Raw genomic sequence first — 20,802 nt, 5'->3', positions numbered from 1 at the left:
CTTTCCTCCACTGCTTCAAATCATCCCTTTTGGGAACAAGCTTACATGAGCTAATAAGTTGACTCTCCTTCTGGAGTTTCCTCCCTTTCCATTTGATGCTATGTGAAGCTCTGCTGTTCTTGCAGTTCATAGATGTCTTGGCTGAATCAAATTTTAAACAGCTGAATGTGATTCCATTTTCTAAAGGAATTAAGAGGTAGCCAGACTTTGTTAACACTGCAATTAGCTTTCTGTTTCTTTTCTGCCTTGATAAAGAGAAAAAGAATAAAATTCCACAAGCCAGATCTCTGGATCCAACTTTTGTTTTGGCCCCTATTCCACGGCATATACACATGTTGGCAGTTTACTACCACACCTGCTCAGTGGCTGCTTCCAGGGACATTAGCCAGTCTCTCTGCTCATTTTGCTAAGATAGGAAACCTTGGGTCTTCCAGCAGTATTGCTTTCTAATGTTGCTCAGCCAATTACACACAAATGTGGTCCACGCTCTATTTTGTATGTGTCTCTTTCCCTCTCTTGTACTTTTACAGAAGACAGCAAAATAGAACCTTTACCTTTAAATCTTTGTTCTATGCCCATGTCAATTCTTGCAATCTTCTTCCTGTATCATTCCATTAACATATTTAAGTTGAAGTGTTTTGAATACATTGTATGGAGAAATTATCACTTCCTAACTCATAGCAGTTTTGAAATAGGCTCTCCTCATTTATATATTTAAGTTTTCAGCTTCATGGTAAAGTGATTGGGTGTATTTTAAAATTTATATTCCTGTCAAAACAATACCTAGAAATTCTAATTCACAAACAAAATAAAATTAAACAGTGCAATAAAATAAGACATTTCTTTGCTAAGTTCATTCATAGTCTCACTTGGCATCCCAATCTCTTGCTTACATTTTTAATTTATATTTTGACCTTCAGTTTTGTTAAAATTATATTATTTTTGGTTTGTCCCACTTGCAAGGTATTTTGCCTTCCAGCAAATTGTTTCTGTTATGGAACTGCATCCCAAACTAGTATCTAACAAGTGACTTTCTCAAAAGTCATCAATAATTCTCTTAACTACAAAGTGAGTTATAGATATTGTAATATTTATAATAGTAATATCTCTATGAACTTCTAAGTTTTTATACCAAAAACCATACTTAAAAGGTTGTAAACTTTGATTTTTTTTCTCATAAGATTACAGGGGATTGATACAGTAAAATTACAACCAGAATTTCTGTATTAAACTGGTCCCAATTTTAGTGATGAGTTGTATGTTTCCTATCTACATAATTTAACTTTTACAACATTTTACTCTCTTTTCTTGTTGTACCCTTGAATACCTGGCAAGAAACTATGCAGAAGAATTAATTTTGCATTAAAGTTCTAGAAGATAAGATCAATCAAAGTGGGAAAGACACAGTAGGAGTGGCATCAGAAACCTAGTTGAGTTGATTCTATCAAAAAGCAGAGACAGGTCAGGAAGGACCTGGCTATAAAATCTCGAAGTCCAACCCTAGTGACCTATTTTGTTCGGTAGGCTTCCACATCTTAAATGTCCCACAACATTCTAAACACAGCACTACTAACTAGTGACCAAGTGTTCCAACAGTAGAACCTATGAAGAACATTGCACATTCAAAGTACCACAGTTTTCACCATGTGGCTCACAAGAGTGAAAGATCTCATTTACTCCTCAGTTTGCCAAACTGAAAACTTAAATATCATCCTCACTTTACTGCAAATACACAGAATCCATCCAAATACCTTTTACTAGGTGAAAACATCCCTTCTCTTCTCCACAGAAGGGTTAGAGATCTGTGATCTCACCTCTGACTATGACTCCTGTCTTTAATTCCATCATAGTATGTATCACATCACAGAGTTCTCATTGATTTTCTAGTCTGTCTTTACAATAAGACTCAAATGAATGAAATGACTTTTCTTTGTTCACATACATATTGTATTTCCTGGTATTAGTTGTATGTTGAGTGCAGAAGAAAAGAGGGCCTCAGAAATTTAATTCAATTATATTTGATAAGCAAAGCAAAGTAAGTAGAGAGAAAAACAATATGAGGATTTTTAAATATATTGAAAAAATGCCAAAATAGTCAATACTCTGGCACATGCCATCATTGTACCCTTGAATATTGAACAGAATTGAACAATATATTTGGCTAAACTAAATAAGGAAATTATTATTACAAGGCTAATAAGTGTGTATACAGCAAACATTCTTGAATATAAAATGAAAGGTATATTAAAGCCAAGGCAGAGAACTCAGTCAAAAGTTAAATTGTACATAGTGAGATTTTAATAATCATTCAAGACAGCAGTCTTTGTATGAAAATCATCTCCTTGTAACCACAGAGGTTTGAGGAGTACCAAAGCCTGAATAGGTAGGAAGACAAGAGTGAAGCAGTCAATTTTTATGTAGCATATATTACTTTCTGTAGAGACAGGAAGAGAAGCAAATGATCTCCACCTCCAAAGAACAAGGTGAATGAAGATGGTCAAGGAGACAGATTCTCTAGAAACTCTTAGAACTGAGAGAAGGGGAGACTGGAGGAAGTTATCAGTGTCTGTCATGAAATCACAGAAGTGTGGGAAGCAGGGGCAGTAGTTGAAAGCAAAGCAAATAGTGAGACATGAGTCTGTTTATGCCTTGAGAACTGGAGATCAGAGAGCACTGGTTTGGGTGCTGGTGGCCCAAGTTGCTGTCACTAATTTCTTACATGATTTTGACAAGTTGTTTGCCATCTTTGCAACTCTTTTGATATATAACATGAAAATGTTAGCCTAGAAGAGAGCTGAAGCATAGTAAACACACAATAGTTTTGTTTGTCTGCAGAGGTTTGTAGCCATGACTTTCCCAATTTCTATTCATGCTACAGCCCTGGCTATTCTGGAAACATAGTCCTGAGCACTATGTAGGGGCTGTCGAGAAAGGAACAGGGTAGCCAAAAGTGAATCTAAGGTACTTGAACTGGAAATTTTTGCAATCAACCCCCAAAAAGAAAATTGATGGGGGATTCTTCATTTATTTTTTGTGAATACATACTGTGTATATATCTATGAAGCATAGTAGGAAATTTGGCACACTTGTGCATGTGAAGCAGTCAGGTTGGTAAACATTTCCATGTCCTTAATAATTAGTCATTTCTTTTTATCAGGAACCCTTCTGGATTAGTTTTATGTTGAATTGGTACAAAAAGAGAGTCTCAAGAGATTAATCTTACATTTCTTTGTATTTTGAAACATATCAGAGATTTTTAGACAATATTTATTTTACTATGCTGTAGAAAAACACAAGTCACAAGTAACTTTTCAGGTCTTCGTGTGTGTGTGTGTGTGTGTGTGTGTGTGTGTGTGTGTGTGTGTGTGTGTGTGTGTGTGTGCGCGCGTGCGTGTGTGTGTTTTGACCTTTATCTTACCTCTTCCCACTCCCACATCAGACTCTGCCAGCATCCAGTGTTTTTTATTGCTCCCCATACTTCTGTGAGTTTGATTTCATAGTTTCCTAAGACAAATGAGAACATGAGTTAGTTATCTATCTTTGTCTGGCTTATTTCACTTAACATAAGCACTTTTAATCCTTGGTGCAAATGACAGAGAGGATTTATTTTCACGGTTGGATATAAATATCTCTCTTTCTGAGAGTGTGGAGGCATATATTTATGCACTGTGTTTTCTTTACCTAACAGTGTGCACTTAGGTTGATCCAAAATGTATATATATGGTGACAGCTTACTGACACAAGTGAGTAAATGTCACTGCCTCATTTCAGACACTGGTTCAGAGAAAAAGCTACAAGATAATGCTGCCTCTTGTGGACACATCTCTGTGAGTCAAGAAAGCACTGGAGAATGGAAAAGAAGGAAGATCCTTGGCTTGATTCTAAGTGGGTTCTAAATTACTGACTGAATAACCCAGTGTTAGTTTTATCACAAGAGCCTGGAATAAGGCCTTTCTTTCTCCAGGCCATTGATTGAAAAAAAAAAAAAAAAGACACCTTTAATAGAAACACACCATGATGCTTTCTCTGCCATTGCTTAGCAATCCACTCAGGCCAAGCCAGCAGTGTGTTCCTGTAATAAATCTCCATCCTAGCCTAACCTCAGCAAACATTGCCCCTCATTGTCATTTCAAGCTTGAACGTCATTGCAAATTTATTACTATGAATACTAGACATGATGAATACTGGCTAATGTTTACAAGAAATTCAATAAAAGATAAATACAATTATTAAGAGAATCGCATTTTACAGTCTACAAAAGGAAATGAGCCTGTGCAGACACTAGGGCGTGCTTCCTGCTTCTCAGGCTCTCTCCACTCCCAAGTGTGCTCTATATTTGCATATGTCAGTGCTTCTCAACATTCCTAATGCTACAACACTTTAATGTCATTCCTCAATTCCTCATGTTGTGGTGACCCCCAACCATAAATTCTTTTGTTGCTACATCAAAACTATAATTTTGCTGCTGTTATGAATCATAATATAAATATCTGTGTTTTCTGCTGGTCTTAGGCAACCTCTGTGAAAGCCCCAGAGGGGTCAAAACATAGGTTGAAAATGACTGGCAAGTGATTTTATAAAAAAATATGAAAATGGAATTTATGTCTTCACAAAGTTTATACCAATGATTTTGAGTGTTGCAGAGATGAATCAGCATTTAAGAGCACTTGTTGCTCTTGAATATATACATACATACATACATACATACATACATACATACATACATACATATATTGGATACATATGTCATGATCTGGTCTATAATACAGTATTTCATAGTACTGGAGACATCCTACTTACTCTTTTGATGGTGTTCTCTACTTTTGTATATCCTCAGATTTATTTTCAAAATACTTATTTTCAAAACATTCCTTGCTGCTACTGAAGCAGAAAAAATAAATCACATTCTTTTTTGAGATATGATAGATCAATATTCTAGACTCTATATACTTTTGCACCCCATGTCTCCTTTCACTTTGGACCTTTCTCTAGAATGTTTCTCCACTCACATTTCTTAAACATCCACCCTAAGAAGGGTCTTTCCATAATCCCCCCAGTCCCTTGTGGAAAAAGTACGTGATTTCACCACCACCCTGACTGCAAACACAACACTCCATTTTCCATTCCCACAATCCTCCTCCTGATGTTGCTTATTATTTCCCACTTTTATTTGTAGCAGCATACTACAAATGGTATTTTATTCAGCAATGTGCTCACATGTTATCAATAGTGGGTTAGTTGAAGGGAAAATAAACATGAATGAAATTGTTTTTCATCACAAATGGGTTGATACCAATTATTCTGATCCTCAGATTAACCAGAAAAATTTTAATTTGTAGCTTTTTATGGTGGAGAAGATGTACACTGTGCATTTTTCTCAGCTAATTTGATTGCAGCATCTTGAGTCTGATATAAATGAAATTCTTATGGCAAGCTTTTTGAGACCACTGACTAATAGTAGTATATAATAATGCCTCATCTTTCTTCCTGGAAAAGGAAGTTATTTATGGCCTTGTGCTGATCTTAACTTTTCTTGTAAGTGTCATAGTGAATCCATGCTGCCAAATAAATGATAGATATTAAATATGTTTTGATAATCAAGTGACTAAGCACTTAAGAAGTAGGAGATAGCACAGTAATGCATGTCTGCCTGCAATCCCAGAAGGTCAAGGACATACATTCCTAAACAGTAATTTGGAGGCAGCCTAGGATACCTGATATCTTGTCTCAAGCAAATAAAAAATTAAAGCAATGAGGTAAGTGCTCACTCCTTGTTGAATTCTTACAGATAAACTAATCATGGAAATAAAATTAGCATTTCTTTCTTCATCATTACTTTATTTAGCTATTTTTTTCTTTGCTTTAGTATATTGTTCTCTGAGATTCAAAAGTATCTAAGTGTTCTTATTTTGTTCCTGACTCTGTGACAAACACCAATAGCAAAAAAAAAAAAAAAAGGGATGAAAATTTGGGGGGAAAATTGGCTTATGGTCAGTTATGAAAGGAAGACAAAGCAAGAATTTGGAAGCAAGAATTGAATCAGTAACCATGGAGGAACACTGTTTAATTCCTCTGTCTTAGCTTTCTAATACATTCCTGGTGTATGTGTTTGGGCATGACACCAACCACAGTGGGCCATGTCTTCCTACAGTGATTTTCAATCAAGAAAATACCACACAGTGCGCCCATAGGGAAATATAATGGAGGCAATTGCTCAACTGAGGCTCCTTTTCCCTGGTATGTCAAGCTGACAGCTAAGGTCTGCCATCACATTCTATATCTACCAAATGTCAAGCTGGACTCATATTCCACTTTGGAATTCTTACCACTATCAATGAGTAGTTCTGTGACTCAATGGCATTCTAACAGTCAGATGTGAAAATCTCTAATATCCATAGTAGTTAAAGGAATTAATTCATCTTAGTAAATGCCGTTGCCAGAGTATATCTAATCCCAGGTCTTAATTTACCTTCTGGACAAAACATACTAAAAATGCATATAGATATTCTATATTGGTGTTAGTGTTGACCCACAGAAGGCATATATAGCTGAGAATATGTGAAATTTTGAAAATTCTAGGCCATCATTTAGCAAGAATTGAAACTAAAATCTGAACTGTGATAGTTCATATAGCCACATCCTCAGATCATTTTTCACTTTATAATAAAAATGAACAATTCCCCCAAGGAACAGATAAAAGTTTATGGGAAAATCTGATGGTTGAGGGAAAGTCCCAATTAATTCCTTCTGGTTTTCAGATACTCTCTGAAATCAGGAGACCATGTAAAGAATTTGGCTGACATTTGTCACTAGATGGACCTTCTCTTTACTGCCAAATATCTTGCGTTCAGAAAAAAATCTCTAGTTTGTGAAACATTCAAATTTACAACTTTTGAGTAAAACAGGCATTGCCATTCTGAGTAACTGCTAAACTGTTTGAAAGTTAGTGACAAATTTTAATATAGCTATCAGTACATTTGGGGGTAGTTTACTAGTCAATGGTTATTCTTAGTATCACGTGTACCTTTTCTTACCATGGCTTCTGTAACCACTCATAATGTTCATTATATTTGAGAACTGAAGCCTGAGTGAGTACCTATCAACATAACCAGAACTAATAACAATGTTTAATGCAGTTGCACTTTCAAATCCTATAGATTTCATTAGCTAACATGCTAGAAAGGCAAAGATAGACATGATGTAACTGGGACATGCTATGACTAAAGTAAACTGTTCATGTATCTATCCTGGTATGAATAACCTATTTTATAATTACTTCAGATTTCATTTGTTTCATCATAAGATAATATCAATATTTTTACAGTTCTAACATAGAAAGTGTGTGAGATAAAGGGGCAGCCTTCATTCTCGTTTTTAATTTTTGAGAATATAATATAATTACAACATATCCTCCTTTACTTCTCTCCCTCAAAACCCTCTCCACTAGCCTTCAAAAGTATGGCTTTTACATTAATTGTCATTTAATGCATGTATGGATATTCATATCAATATATGTTATTAAATATAAACTGCTAAGTCTGTGTAATGTTAGTTGTATGTGTGTTTTGTGATTTTTTATACTCTCTAATTGTTCAGAAATAAGAGTATCTAATCAAGAATCCTCCTATTCTCTTGTTTAAACCTGGTAATATCTCCACCCTCTCAGTACAGAATATAAGAAGCAGGGAAGCTGGGCCATGGTGGTGCACGCCTTTAATCCCAGCACTTGGGAGGCAGAGGCAGCCAGATCTCTGAGTTCGAGACCAGCCTGGTCTACATTAGCTAGTTCCAGGACAGCTTCTAAAGCTACAGAGAAACCCTCTCTTGAAAAAGGAGAAGGAGAAGAAAGAGAAGGAGGAGAAGGAGAAAGAGAAGGAAAAGGAGGAGAAGGAGGAGGAGGAGTTTAACCTAAAACTGACTAGCTGAAAGGGATACAACAGTCTATAAAAATATTACATGGTAACATCTTCCAGCTATAAAGAAGCATAAGGCATGTACAATAGGGAGATCATTAACTCCCTATTTCAGGAAAAGAGGTGAGGCATCACTAAACATATCTATTAGTCAAAGATCCCAAAGACTTTGCCCTAAGGTTTAATTTGCATAATACCCAAGATACAATGGTCGTTTGCTTAGAAAATTACAGAGTGCATACCTTGCATACCCTTTAAATATATAAATTAACATTTCAGCTTTTGCATGGAAGATTTGGTGAAACTGATTATTGTTTCATGTGTATTAAGAGAAAGTGCATTCTGTCATGTGCCTTCGTCTCCCAGCAAAATACATTTTGTACACATTGTTGTAAATAAAGTTAAAAAGACCACAGGAAAAATTCAGACATTTGCAATATATTTACACATGACCTGCTATATCAAGCATATACTGTCTTAAAAGCGATACTTGAGAATTACTTAATAATTATTTGGTGAAGCTTCAAAACATGGATACTTGGCCAGATGAAGAAGCAAAAGCGAACATGCTAGAGGATCATCTTTTCTATAGTACTCTGGATACTGTCAAGTAGATTTTCAATCTCCTGCAGATTAGATGTTTTGAAAAATCTCTTCAGGCTTTGAAGTATAGGCCTGGTACAAGGTACTTAGCCCAAGGTTAATTAGGGCAGATCAATGATAAAACCCAGTAAAGGTATGTTCAAATAACTTCATAGCTGCCCCCAGCTAAGAGGATTAAACCTCAGTGAAGGCAGCAATGAAAAATAAATGTTATATTGCAACATCTTACCACAAAGCCTCATTGTAAATAAATAATGAGCAATTATTTCCTGTTCATCACTTGTGTTCTGCTGGATTCATATTGTTGACCTTGGATGAGCCTTGTTGCTTTGCTTAGTTTGAGGTTGAAACTACACCTGTTTATTGAGGGGTAGTCTCAAATATGTCTTAAATTTTGAAAGCTAGAAGGACAACTCTAAAAGTTACAGCAAAAGCTAGAGAGATCCACAGAATTATGATTAAAACCTCTTGTATCATATTCCCCAGCTTGTGGTCCACTGGCAACAAGTAATAAAATGGTCAAGCTCAAAGTCTACCAACACAAAATTTCACACCCTGCCTCTGGTGGGAAGAACTTAAATATTACACAGTCAAGAGCATGGAAACAGGGAGTTGAGTACTAAGGTTTGAGTGTGGAATGGGCCCCTCAAGTTCATGAATTCTGTTCAGCTTGTAACTTTTCTGAAAGTAATAGAATCCTAAAGGTAGGCACGGCAAGGGGAAGTTGGATACTAGAGTGAGACTTCGGAGGTTATACCAACCTATGGTTCCAGTTTAGTTCACTCTGCTACCTGTTCCTCTACTATGGACTATGCATCATCTCATGCTTCAGCTTTCACAGAGGAGACATCTGCTTACTTTCCTTTGTGATGGACTGAAAGTCCCTGAGACTGTGAGCCAAAATATACCTTTCCTCCAATGTCTGTCATGTATTTGGTCCTAGTGGCACAAAATACAGTGAGAAGTTTGGAAACATAACTGTACCTATCACAAAATGGTTGAGGGCAGAATGATGAACTGCAACAGTATTTCAGGTGAAGTTACCCATCAAAGGCTCCAAAGTCTCCTGAGGTGGCAGGTGATATGCTTTCTAACAATACATACTTAATAATCTTCCAAATCCAGGCTTTCTGAGCCCCTCCCATACATGAAATTTTACTTTATTATCTGTCTTCATTATTCTGAAGAACAATATAAAATATAACTTCTTTTTCTATTTCTGAATAAACCTTTTCACTAAGAAATATGGCTGATACAACCTTCAAATTTTATAAATTATCTTGAATTTCCATTTCTTTTAAGAAACAAGGATGGTTGGAATGAGAAAATTACATTCCATGACCACATTATCAGACCACTTCCCTTTATTTCTTCTCTATTATTTTCTGCTCTTCCTTTGAATCTTTCATAGTTTTCCCCTTCTTTTTGACAATTTTTTCACCTTTCCTCCTTTTTCTTTCTCACTAATTGCCACCTCTATATTCTTTATACTACTCACCTGCTTCTTCACACTGATTTTACATTTTTTTTCTTTATTCACTCCACTAGGACTTGATTTCCACTATTATTTTTTCTATACAGGGTTTCTCTGTGTAGCTCTGGCTGTCCTGGAACTCACTTCTGTAGACCAGGCTTGCCTCAAACTCATAGCCTGCTTCTGCCTCTTGAGTGCTGGGATTAAAGGTGTCCACCAACACTGTACAGAGATTTCCACCAATTTTTACTGTCCTATTTATCAAATCATAGTTTCTATTGTTTCTATTCCAAGGCCCATGAGGAACTAAATTAATGGGAGAAATCCATTGGGTTACATTTGAATTTGACATTTTTCATAATCACAAATACATGGAGGTATATAGAGATTCACTCTCTTGTTCCCCCATAGTAGATGGGCTACCCAGTCTCTTCCCAACTTAGACGATTCTTCATTCAAAGAAGGGAGCAACCAGATTGCAACATCTAGAGAGAAATTTTTAAATCTTAACAAAACCTGCATTATACATTTATGGAAAATGAGTGAAAACATTGCCTATCCCACTTCCCCCACCCCCCACCCCCCCAACCCCCCATCCCCCACCCCCCACCCCCACCCCGGTAAGTTTACATAATCACCAAAAGCACAAAACAATAAAACAAAAATCTTAATAACCTGAACTGATCTGCAGGGCAAGTTTACAGAAACTCGTGTTATTTTCAGAGAGAGATTTCAATCCTCATTGCCTCCATTTTTCTCCCAGGAAGAAAGTGCCATGCAATCCTGGCTGTCCTTGTATAAAAAAAAAAACAAAAAACAAAAAAAACAGGATTTCATTATTGCCTTGGACCAGGACATTTATATTCACTCTTACAAGTGAACTATAGCTTTTTTTCTGTAATAGCAGGTCCCTGAAAATCACTATTGTTTGTCAGAAGCCAGCCTTGGCGACCCCCCATGTCTAGATAGATGCCAGCAAGTCTAGCATACCACTCCCTTATCACAGGAGATTCCGGATACCTGCCTGAGAAGCAACTAACACCTATCCCTCCCCCCATTTCCTTAGTTAGTGCTTGAGATAAACACAGGAGATTCCGGATACCTGCCTGAGAACAATTAACTCATCCCTCCCCCCACCTCCTTTTTCTCTGCTCCTCCTTTCTCTTTAAAAATCCCCTTGGTTTCAATAAACTGGGCCTTGACAATGGAATCTGCTTGGTCTCGCTCTTTCTTTCTCGCCCATTATTTGCAGGCGTGATCCACCTCGGACTCACGAATTACCGGAGCCCCGCGGGCTGGGGCAATTGTTAATCTTAAAATCACGGGCTCCAACTTCAAAGACTTCTTAAAACCAGTAAGTCTTTCAAAACATAATGGTAAAATAAAAAACCACCCATTCCTTGTCTTCCTTTGCTTCTGAGACCCTCTAGAAAAGCTAAATTAATGAGAGAAATCATTGGAGAAGTAGCATCTTGGTAAATGGCAACTCTATAAAGGATAGAAACATATTCCCCCAGTGGGTACCAAAAACTTGGGAATAGCAGTGATGAGCATAAACATGTCTTTGCCATAACCTACCTGCTTAAAAACATTCTCACTCACAAACTTGAGAGAGACTCTCAAATGATATTTCAAAAAGAAAATCAATAAGCCTGCAGAAACTCTACTTGCCCTGAAAAGTTGAACCCCATCTGCTATATTTCTCAGGAGTATTCTCCCCATCCTTCATATACTTTTCTCTAGCCACTGTTCAATCACTAGGATGAGACAAGCTCTTCTCAGTACTAATCATCACAACTCAGGCTTTCTCTAGAGAAATCAAAGCTCCTCTCTTAAAGTCTTTCACTTTCTGCCTATCTACCTGCTCTGGTCCATGCAAAGACATTTGTCATACATATATATATATATATATATATATATATATATATGTGTGTGTGTGTGTGTGTGTGTGTGTGTGTGTGTGTGTGTGTGTGTGTGTGTGTGTGTGTGTGTTTTGTATGTTTATGTACTATTTCAGGGAGAGACACTGAGCTACTATCAATTGTTAATGTTGCTCAGTGTTCTACTTTCATTTTAGATGATATGGGAGAACACCCTGACAAAAAAATCTTAGGGGAAAAGTATTTATTTAACCTCACAGTTCTAGGTTACAGTCAAGATGGGGAAATCAAGAAGGCAAAGGCAAAAACCAACATATGTCCGTGGGTCAACACAATCCCTCATTGAGACTTTCTCAGGAGATTCTAGGCTGTGTCAAATTGATAATTAAGACTAAAAATCATGCTTAATAAATTATTTAATTAGCAATATCAACTGAGTATTACCAAATTATCATGACCAAAAAGGCAAAAAATATTCATGTGGGAAATACAAGAAAAAATCTGAATCAAGAATGTGATCCTCAAATGGGGACTTGCTGAAAGGCTGAGAATCCAGTGCTCTGTTCACACTTGCTTTATTAACTCCCTGTGGCCCCCCTGTCGACCCTCTGTTTACTTGTTCTATGAAGTCACTAAGTCCCTAATTACCTTAACTATCTTAAATATAGTTCTTTCTTGGTCTATATTCCATTCCAAATGAAGCATGAGGTGTTTTCAGAATGTTGGCTTCTGTATTTTCTGGCTGTGCCCATTCTGAAATCCATTACCCGGTTGTCAGTTCTGCTGGAGCTGATAGCTGATCACACTCCACAACAGCAGTGTCTTCACCTTTTCAACAAAGTCCTCACCTTTCCTAGAAAGGTCTTAAAGAAGCAATAGCATTTTTGTCATTGTAAATGGCGTTGTAAATGACAGGGTGGAACTCTCAGACACTTCTGAGATAACACACTGACTGCAGTTACTGGCTTTGCTGTGCAGGCTTCATTCTAATGCTCTGAAGAATAGCAGAAAAAATCCACTAAAAGTCTGTTCTCAAGTTCTCTCTTCTTGTTTTCTTTACTTAATTTTCTTTGAGAATCCTAAACCTTTATCTGACAATGGCTGATTCTTGGGTTTCTTTGGTTACTTGGTTTTGGTTTCCTTGTGGCTGCTGTTCTAATCACTAATGGATGTCACCTTTTGCACCTCTGACCATTAAACACCTTTCCCCCCTGTATTCAGTTCTTTCCATTTTTGTTAAGCTTCTAAATTAGTCATCTCTTGCTATTATAAAATACCACGGACTGAGTAGCTAATGAGGAATGAAGGTATGTTCTCCTTATAGCTCAAAAGGCTGCAGAGGGTAACACTAGTCAGCTGAGGTCCTGCTTCTTTGTAGGAGTCTCCATAGACCATATGGTGAGACAGAGAGCTGCCTCATAACTCCCCTTTCTTTAAAGCCACAGTCTGCACTAATTAACCCTAATTAACCCCCAAGTTCAACTTTCAAATACCACCACGATATTGATGCTCTCTTCACTCTATAGCTTATCATAGAGACTAAAATTTAATAACAGTGTTGCTGAGGACAGTTAAACCTTAGAAGATTCTGTGCATGTTTGCCATAAGCTTAAATGATGACATTTGTTTGAAATTTAATTTCCTTCTTGCTTTCCCCAAAGGATGAGCATATCAAAATAGATAAGAGTACAGGACTTAACATCTGATTAGATCTGAGTCTCAGCTCTATTGACTGCAAAATGTATGATCTGAACTATTTCAATATTAGTGTTGGCTTTTTTCTTTATGTAATACTGAACAGATGCAATGCTCACTCTTCTAATCTCACAAGATTTCTGATGAACCAACCAATTAAAAATATGGAAATCCATCTTACAATCAATCTCTGTTGACTGAGAATCATTGAAAGATCCCACTTTGAATGCTCATGGCCAACACAAGTTAAGACATTCAGTATTTTATGCACAATTATTATGCAATAGTAATTTTATACTATGGTAGGACACATGCATGATATATTTGTAGTCCTCAGACTTCTGGGGCATGTGCACCTCTCTGATGACCAAAAAATTGATCTCTTAGTAGAGAAGAGCACTAAACCTAGTGAGGTTAAAAAAATTCAATAGAACTAAAAAAAGTTTTAATAGAGCTAATTGTTGCAGTTTACATTATCTTTCCTCCACATTCATACACTGGAGTGCATTGAAGTGTGATTATTTCTTTTAAAATATTAAAATTAGCTAGGAGGGTAATTTATTGAAGATCAATAGGGTCCACAGATCATGAGGATGGCTGTTCCTTCTCAATGAGAATGGCATCCTTGGTTGGTGACAACTCCATGCTGCATGGACTTCAGCACCTCCAGCTCTTCAGGCCTCAGCACTATCTTTTCAGCAATAATGGTATTCTTCATTAGCATGGCCACTGTCATGGGGCCGACACCCCCAGGGACAGGAGTGATGTAACCAGCTTTCTTCTTGACTCCTTCAAAATCTACATCTCCAACAAACTTGGGCTTTGCAGTAACAGGATCTTGAACTATGTTTATGCCCACATCGATGACTGCTGCCCCTTCCTTGATCATTCCAGCTGTGATCAGATTTGCAATGCCAGCATCCAGTATCACCAACTAGCTGTACTCCGTGCCAGTCTGAGAGACAAAGTGGGCCAAGAGGAATGCAGTATTTTTAATTTATTCTATTGAAATGGTTTAAAATGATGATTGTATTTATTGAAAGCTTAAAAGGGTGGATGTGTGTGTGTATGGCTCTGCAGAACCTCACCAGAGTCCCATCAGTGTCCTGCCACTGACCTGGTGACGCATGGAAGACATCCTCACACCGAGAACGGATGCTGAACTTCATCAAAAAACCTTCCTTTTTAGATTCTCATTTCCCAAGAGCTATTCCAATATGAGTTGATGACTCATCTGAGGTTCCAAACCTTCTGAGTTTAACTTTCAAACAAAAGGAAAACTTACTAGAGAAAACTAGGGGAAAGGAAGCACGGAGAGGAAAATGGCACTCCCTTACTTTCTGTTCATGCCAGGTCAGAGCCAGGTTTCTCTGAGGAGAGCTCAGTTGACTGGGTTGAAGAGGAAAGCCCAGAATTGCTAGCTGCCCCTCCCCCCACCTCCCCCCCCCCCCCCCCCCGTTGCTGAGTCACTGGGGAAGGTTTAGGATTTCCCCACTTGCTGTTACCCTTCTGTGATCTTGTCCAATTTCAGTTTTCTAGAATCAAAAAGATCATTTTATAAATGATGTGTGTGTCATTGTCATGTTCGGCTTTTGTGGCACATTTCAACTTTAAATCTCCAACTGTTAGAGAGTGTGTGTCTGTTTACTTTGGCATAAGCTTTGAGGCCTGTTTTGTGAAAAACAAAACTTGGGTGTGATAATCATAAAGACAGACTGGGTGAAACTTACTTGCCACCAAAGAACTGATGGAGGCTGCCTGCCTGTGTGCCTTTCACATACCCTATTGGCTTTCCTGAAAGGTACTGAGGAGCTTGAGTTAATATAAGATTTAATCAGATATTCTTATTAAAAGGTTTTGTTGCAGAGAGAGAGAGAGAGAGAGAGAGAGAGAGAGAGAGAGAGAGAGAGAGAGAGAATGGCATCCTTGTAAGAAGAGGGAATTAGTAGAGTGTGAACACATGTGAAAACACAGGAAGATGACAGCTATCTACCAGCAAAGGAGAGAGCCCTCAAAGAACCCAACTATGCCAACACCTTAATCCTGAATATCTAGAATCAACGATGGTAAGAAAATCAGTATTTGTTATTTGAACTTTTCGGTCTACCATTTTGTTATGTAATCCAGCATACTAATATGCAAATAGCAGGCACCTGATCTTTAGTTAGTGCCATTTCTAACACATTATAATGCAACAAAATTGTATTTTTGAAGAGTATCTAATTAAGGAAATAATAAATGGCAAAACAGAATAAAAAGCCATTGGCATGACACAATGAAGAAAATGCCCAGACAATTACTGTTTTAGGATGTCAGCAGGTCAGAAGCTATCTGTGAGTATGCATGTGTGTATGCAGTGTGTGTGCATGTGTGCATGTGTGTGTGATATTTGTGTGCATTGTGGTTTGTGTGTATGTGTGTTATTGTGCATGTATGTGCACACATGCACATTTTACATGTGGAGGTAAGTGATAAGCTGATGGTTAGTCTTCTGGCATCTTCCAACATGAACTCTGATTGGTCTGGAACTTTTTCACACATATCAGGCTTGGTGGCCCAACAGCTTTTGGGTACCCAGCAGTCTCCACCTCTCATCTTACTGTAACTGGGATGAAAGGAATACACTACTACACTCAGCCTATTACTTGAGTTCTAGGAAGCCAAACTCAGGTCCTCATAGTTAGAAGATAAGCACTTTACTGTCAACCATAGTCCCATCCTACAATGTTCCAACTAGCAACTGTATGTATTACACTTGATATGACCTAAGGAATTTATCTAGCTAAAGTTGAAAGTGTTACTTAATTCTGAACTATTTGAGTAAAGCTAAATTCCAGACATAGAATTTATCATGTAGAACTCAACAAATAATGAATAGAAATTCAAGTAAACAAAGACATTCAAAGTAAACAAACAAGTCAATGAGAGGAAACTTAGGAAGAGCCTGGGTCCTACATAGTTACACGGTGGTAGGATTCCCTCCTCACACAGACAGTATATTCCTGATAAAAACGACCATGTCATATCATCTCTGCTTACTTTGTTGTAAAACGTTCCTATCTATCTCTACCTGGGTAGCTTGTCTTCAGCTATCCAAAGTCATCACAGAATAAAATTGAATATTTCAATCCACAGGACTAGTATGTTTCAGAGTTCATAGAAGCTCAGTAAATATTTCCCAGAAACTGCAGAAGAGAACAAACATATGAAAACATCATTTATTTTTCTGCTAAAATTATGCTCACTGGAAGGGAAAACAATCAGAATCTGGAACAAAAAGTGAAAGGAAAAGAGTGGGGAGGAAGGGGAAGTGTAACTCTGTTCTGTCAAGGGAGCTTGATTATAAAAAGAAAGTCAAGAACAAAGGAGTTATTAGAGAGGCAGGATGACTTCCTAGTCGTGATCAATATTGAATAGTTGTAACAAGATCACAGATTTAGGATATTTAAAAAATGAATATTGAGTGCATTATGATTTCATATTTGTGGATATTGTTCAGCAGTCCTGGTGTGCTTTTGCAGACAAGCTTCTGTTTATAGGCTTTCCATGACCCTGTTGTTTGAAATTAACTCTTATATTTGCTTAAAGTAACATGTAGTTTAAAGTATTGCTTTAATTTCACAAGAAGCTGTAATTCCTTAGAGAACCACTGACTGCTCCAGAAACTTTTTTTTCCTCACCAAATAATGCATCTTGATATTTTAATGTATTTAAATACAATCACTTGAGCCAGTGAGCTGAGTTAGCAAGCAAATGGGCATCCCACCAAACCTGACCACTGGAGTTCCAGCCCTTAAATCCACAAGGTGGAAGGAAAAATTGACCACCATAAATTTTCCCCTGGCTTCCACACACCACCTATTAGACACACATAATAGCACATAAACAAGGGTGTGCATACATGAGTGTGCACACATGTGTGCATGTATACACATACTCAAGTTAATATTTTAAATATAATCTTTACTAATTGCTACTTAAGAAAATCTTTCTATGATGTAAAATACCATGTGTTTTTATTTGAGACTCTGGAATAAAAAGCATATAAATAATACACAACAAATATTTCCTTTAAATCCAGTGACATATGTCCAAAGACAGAAGAGACTGAGTTTTTCTACAGTTTATCTATTCTCAGTGCCTAAAACTAAGCTGTAGAACTTTACTATAGTGAAATTTGTCTTCTTTATTTATAAATACATAGTTTGTAATTCTATGCATTTAAAATGAATGTAAACCTGAAGGTTCTGTGGTGGTTATCTACTTCCCTCTCTTAAATCTCCTATGTGACCTACACTGAGAATTCATACCTAGATATTCTGATAAATCAATTCATAAAGGAATTATCTTTATGTTTAGATGAACTATTCTAACTACAGTTTTAATCCTTGAAAGTTCCATGCATTTATAGTATGTATATTGATCATATCCTTCCACCACTACCTCCTCTAACTTCTCCAATTGCCTCCCAACTTACTTCCCTTCCCACTTCTTGCTCCTTTAAACTTTCTTTTGTTTAATAACAAACACACCTAATTACTTCTTTCCATATGCACATGGTTATGTGGCTATCCCTTGGGGCTCATGCAACCTCCCAGCTGCTACATTTACCTCCCTCAGCAAACTTAAAATGTATTGTATTAGAAAAACTTGGATCAGAAAATCCTGGTATCAGTTATAGGATCATTGGATGACACAGGAAACATACCTTAAAAAATTTCTGAATTCATGAACATGAATTCATGAATAGTATTATTTTAATAGTACTATTTTGAGACGCAGCTTGATAATAAGCAAGTAGCACAAAAGCTTGGCAGTGGAGCAGTCGTCTTCAGAACCTTGTGGGATTCCTTTTTGTTGTAGAACTAAGACAATTATACACACAGATCCTTCTCTACAGGCATTTTATTTGTTTTCTTCTGTTTGTCTGGAAGAGATAAGTATCATTAAAATGAACAGAATGCATAAGATAGTAAGAAATCAAATAAATAATAAATCTGAGGATATTTCTAAATAAAAACGACCACTAAATCATAACCAACCAGAAAAATCCAAGAAGCTGTTTTTTGAAGCTAATGTTTTTAATTAACTCAACAGATTTTATTGTTAGCCCAAACATGACTTTTCATAATTTGCAAAATTTATCACTTTTTAAATATTTCAGTAGATGGAGGACATGGACTGTGAGCTGGTACATGCTAGCTGAGTTAGATTCGCTTAAATTGTGAAAAGCTGTGATCTTAGACTGCAGTGTTTAATAAACATTTAAATAAAGAGAAGGATTTACTAGGCACAGCTTAAATTCTAATATCCACAGAATCTCCCACACAGCATAATAATATGTGGTTACCAGTTACCATGGAACCTTCTTACCTCTGTATATCCATATGCAATGTCTTATGTGAGTAGGTCAAAGTTCTGCATGGAGTCATGGAGAATTAAGATCAAACTATGCCCCTATTCCTTTTTATTTTTTTTCTTGTCTCACACAGTCTTCAGCCATTTGTTTAGCTCAGCACTTCAAAGGTGTGTAAAGGTCTGCAGTGATAACAAAGAATACACCACGCCATCTCAATCTGTCAGACAAAACTGTAATCCTGTTTTCCTTGGCAACAGAAATTTCATAGAAGACAAAAATGGCTGGCATAAAAAGTAGTCATCAGTCTCATTATAGGGGAAGGGCATTTATGTTATCCTCTCCACCATTGCCTAGATTGTTAGTTGGTGTCATCCTTGTAAGTCTCTGGAAATCTCCCTAATGCCAGATCTCTCCTCGGACATATAATGGTTCCCTCTAATATGGTATCTCTCATCCTGCTCTCTTCTATTCTTCCCAATTCAATATTTCTGTTCCTCCATTTCCTCCTCTCCTCTCCTCTCCTCCTCTTTTCTCATTCTGGCAGCTCCCTCTTCCCTACCCTCATGCTCCCAATTAGCTTAGGAGTTCCTGCCCCTTCTCATTCCTGGGGTCCATGCATTTTTCCCTTAGAGTCCTTCTTGTTTCCTAGTTTCTTTGGTGAAGAGGATTGTAGGCTGGTAAGCCTTTGCTCGATGTCTAAAATTCATATATGAGTGAGTACATACCATGTTTGTCTTTTTATGACTGGATTACCTCACTCAGGATTGTTTCTTCTAGTTCCATCCATTTGCCTGTGAATTTCAAGATTCCATTGTTTTTTGTTTTATTTTGTTTTGTTTTCTGCTGAGAAGTACTCCATTGTATAAATGTACCACATTTTCTCTATCCATTCTTCAGTTGAGGGGCATCTAGTTTCCTTAAGGTTCTGGCTATTACAAACAATGCTGCTATGAACATGGTTGAACATATGTCCTTGTTGTATGAACGTGCATTATTTGGGTATATGCCCAAGAGAGGAATTGCTGGATCTTGAGGTAGACTGATTCCCATTTTTCTGAGCAACCACCATACTGATTTCCAAAGTGGTCTTACAAGTTTTGTTGCTGATCGATGTCTTCAGGACTGTGGACATAGCCAGCCGTACAGGTCTGATTCTGAGTGGAGGTGTGTAGACTAGAGAAGTTTAATTATCCAATGACTCTAATGATGAGACAAGAAACATCATATCATCTCAGGAGGGCTCCCAGCAGATGCCTAGAAGCCATGGTTTATTGAGAAGTCCATTTAAATAGTCCTCCACGGGCAGGGACAGCATCAGAAAGCATCTATTATGATATATATAACTAACATCAAGTGATTCTATTGACTCAAGCAATACCTAAACAACTCTTGGTCATGTAGGCAGAGTCCTCAGCCCAGGCATGGGCCTATTCAAATCTTAAGCCATGGAGATGCAAATTAGGAGGCATATTACCCTGAGGCCATGGTAAACAATAGTAGCCCTACTGAAAATTAACAACACAATGGTGAGCTGGAGCTTTCCAGGGCTCCATGTTTACTGAAGCTGGAGGCTGGGCCCCAAAATATTCCAAAACAGAATTATTTGGTCCCCCACTAAGTTTCCACTCCCACTAGCAATAGAGGAGTGTTCCTTTTTCTCCACATCCTCTCCAGCATAGATTGTCAGTGGTGTTTTTGATTTTAGCCATTCTGGCTGGTGTAAAATGGTATCTCAGAGTTGTTTTGAGTTGCATTTCTCTGATGGCCAAGGATTTTGAGCACTTTCTTAAGTGTCTTTCAGCCATTTCAGATTCCTCTGTTGAGAATTCTATATTTAGTTCTGCACCCCACTTTTTAAATGGCAGCAGGCTTCTAGAT

This window comes from Cricetulus griseus, chromosome 8 (assembly GCF_003668045.3).
Source record: "Cricetulus griseus strain 17A/GY chromosome 8, alternate assembly CriGri-PICRH-1.0, whole genome shotgun sequence".
Classification (NCBI taxonomy): domain Eukaryota; kingdom Metazoa; phylum Chordata; class Mammalia; order Rodentia; family Cricetidae; genus Cricetulus; species Cricetulus griseus.
The sequence above is the reverse complement of the archived record's forward strand: the minus strand, read 5'-3'. Positions refer to the sequence as shown.